Genomic DNA, 3,659 nt, shown 5'->3' on the forward strand with positions numbered 1-3,659 from the left:
GCAGTTTATGTTCGCATTTCGTCTCGTGATTCTCCTCATCCATGACATTGGGAGCCACTCTTAGAAGAATGTCTCACCATCTGATATAATTTGGATGTCCCACCCAAGTCTGATGTTGAATTGTAATCCCCAGTGCTGGAGGTGGGGCCTGTTGAGAGGTGTGTGGGTCATGGAGGTGGATCTCATGGCTTGGTACTGACTTCCTGATAGTGACTTCTTGAAAGATCTGGTCATTTAAAAGCGTGTGGCATGTCCCCACTCCCTCTTGCTCGTGCCTTCATGATGTTATGGGCAAGCCCCCACTTTGCCTTCTGCCGTAAGTAAAAGCTCCCTGAGGTCTCCCCAAAAGCAATGCCTATGCTGTGCTTCCTGTACAGCCTGCAGAACCGTGAGCCAATTAAATCTCTTTTCTTGTAAATTACCCAGTCTCAGGTCTTTCTTTGTAGCAATGCAAGAATGGCCTAATACACTGTCCTAAGTCCTGGGCTTGTGATCAGTGTCACCCAGCCAAACTCTGTCCCTAGGCATGTGGCGCTGAGTCACAGTAACAGCAGGGCCCACTCCAGTAGACCTGCTGCTCAGGGCCTGTCTGGTGCCCAACTACAGCTCTAATTTTGTGAGTGGACCTAGGGCTTCTAATGACCGTTGAGTTCAGAGTTAAAGGGGGCGTCTGGAATGTATGTCTGCATGTGTGTGTATGTGCACACATGTGTGTGCACATGTATATGTGTGCATCCAAGAGTGTGTGTGCAAGTGCGTTCACAGGTGTTTTGTTAATGACCCCCTTTGACAAGAGACGGGGGGAGATGAAGACTGAAACAAAAGTAAGACAACCACAGTCACACACTACAGCCTGCTATCTCCAGGTTACCCGCCCTATTGTAAAATAAAATACTGCGATGAATCCCCCTTGGGGGATTTGGAGAGCCTCCTAAGGCCCTGGTGTGGAAGGAGAAATGGACCAATATGTACAGCTAAGCTCCTGTGCACAAGAGGTTAATGGTAACATGGGAATCTCCACCTCCAGCACTGGGGTTTACGATTCAACATCAGTATGCAGTGGAGACTGTCCTATCAGTAGTCTGCTCGAGGACTGGGACCAGAGATACTGTGTTGGCCCTCCTTGCATGGAAGAGTAAATGCTGGCCTCCTAAGAGTGGAGAAAGCTGGTTAGTGTGTCCCTGGGGAGGGTTGCCTCATCAAACACAGATGTCCCTGACTTGCGAAGCTTCCATTTAAGACTTTTAAACTCTAGATGGTGTGAAAGCAACATGGCATACAATAGAAAACGTGCTTTGGGTACACATACAGCCATTCTGTTTTTCACTTTTAGTTTAGTATTCAATAAATTACATGGGATATCAACACTTTATTATAATACAGCCTTTGTGTTAGGTGACTGACCATTGTGGGCTAGTGTAAGCGCTCTGAGAACATTTAAGGTGGGCCAGGCTAAGCTAGGATGGTTGATAAGGTAGGGGTATTGAATTCATTTTCCACTTAAGATATTTTCAACTTATGATGAGTTTATCAGGAAGTGACCCCATTGTAAGTCAAGCAGTGCATATGGTAATTTTTTGTGGAACATATCTATATGAAGACATTATGACTTATCTATCTGGAATTCACATATCTGCCCAGCCTACCCACGAGGTCCCCAGGACATGGCAAAGACAGCCTATGGGTGGGCACAGTTCATTCCCCTCCTCCCAGTCCAGCATCCACAGAGACCATCAGGATGGTGTGGGAACAAATCCCATTAGACTCTCCAGACACCCAGAGCTTCAACACGTTTAGTATTAATAGTGGGATAATAAAAGAGGAAGAGAAAACAAACCCTTTCCAGTACCAGGCAGCTCACTGAGACACAGAGCATCTCACGAAGTACTCCCTCAGAGAGACCCTAAGCAGAGGTGTGGAAATGAAACCTCTGTGATAGGAGGGGATTAAGATGTTTGCCAAAGCTCTCGTCATTAGTAAGCAACACAGGTGAGGAAGGAGCTCAGGGCGTCTCGTCTCAATTGCTTTACTCCATGACCAACCTTGCTTGTCTACCACATTTTTCCTTGAGTTGCCAGCACAATTTTCCCACTCTCCAAGTGGCCCAGCTTGAAGGCTAGCTGAGCTCCTAGCTCCTGCTGTCCCCTGTCCATCATCCATTGCTGGCCAGCATCCCAGGCATAGACAGAGCGGAGAGAGTCTCTGCCTTCAGTGGGGGAGAAGTGGTACATGTTGAAAGGGTGCTTTAATGAGAAAATACAGAATTACTGGATGGGAACAGGACAAGTAACTAACAGTGGTGTAGAAAGGCATGATGGAAAGATTTTCTGAAGATCTGATGTTCATGCTGAGCCTCAAAATTGACTAGGAGTTACTGAGCCAACACCTGAGGGAAGAGGGGAGCCTGAGGTATAAGGAACAGCAGGTGCAGAGGCTTGAGAGGAGTGGGAAGCCACTGCATATTCCAAGAGCAAGGCCAAGGTGGCTGAGACAAGGAGCGAGGACCAAGTGGCCAAAGATGAATTAGAGCCTCAGGGTTGAGGTTCCTGACGCCAGATTTTATCCTTAGTAGAACAGAGCCCAGAAGGCTTACAGTTGCCCTCTAGCACTGAGGCAGGCTGCTTGGGTTGGCTGCTTTTGCACAGCTTCTGTATTAGTCTGTTTTCACTCTGCTGATAAAGACATACCTGAGATTGCATAATTTATAAAGAAAAAGAAGTTTAATGGACTCATTGTTACACATGATGGGGGAGACCTCACGATCATGGTGGAAGGCAAGGGAAGAACACAGTCACATCTTACACGGTGGCAGGCAAAGAGAGAAATGAGAACCAAGCAAAAGGGGAAACCCCTTATGAAACCATCAGATCTCGTGAGATGTATTTACTACCATGAGAACAGTATGGCAGAAACTGTCCCCATGATACAGTTTTCTCCTACCAGGTCCCTCCCACATCATGAAGAAATTATGGGAGCTACAATTCAAGATGAGATTTGGGTGGGGACATAGCCAAACCATATCAGGTTCCCAACTTCCCATGTCTCTTTCCAGGGCCATCTGCCAGGGTCTCCCAGCTGTGACCTCCCACGTGCCTTGGAGCTCCTGGCTGAGAGTCCTGGGCTGGCCTCTGACAGAGTCCCCGGGACCCATCCCTGTAGCCTATCCTGCCCCAGTGAGCAGGCTTCTGCCCCATGCTGGGTCACTGTCTCCCACAGGTTCTGAGATGTATTCCTACCATGTGTCTATGCCTAATGTCTGATTGACCCACCCTCTTTTTGGAAAGTATACCTAAGACCTGCAGAGTATCTGTCAATTTTGCATTTTTCAGGACAGATAAAGGGAGAAAAGTAAAGAGAATCTCCTGGCTGGTTCAACGTGATTCCTGGCAGAACAGTCTTTCTAAGAAGGACAGATAGGGCTATGGGACACATGGGTGCTTTTGGAAAGAGCCATCATTGCCTGGAAGCTGGTGGCAGAATGGATTCAAAATCCCAGCAATACTGTTTGCTTGTTGGGTGATTTCCCAGAAATTATTTTTTTTCTCCGTGGCTTATTTTCCCCACCTGTAAGAGAAGGTCAACTACAGCGCCCACTGCACAGGGCTGTTTTGAGGACTGAGGGCGATAAGCCAAGTGTAGCCTTTAGCACAGTCCTGCCT

Source organism: Aotus nancymaae, unplaced genomic scaffold (assembly GCF_030222135.1).
Source record: "Aotus nancymaae isolate 86718 unplaced genomic scaffold, 86718_ANA_hifiasm-v0.15.2.pri h1tg000041l, whole genome shotgun sequence".
NCBI classification, from domain to species: domain Eukaryota; kingdom Metazoa; phylum Chordata; class Mammalia; order Primates; family Aotidae; genus Aotus; species Aotus nancymaae.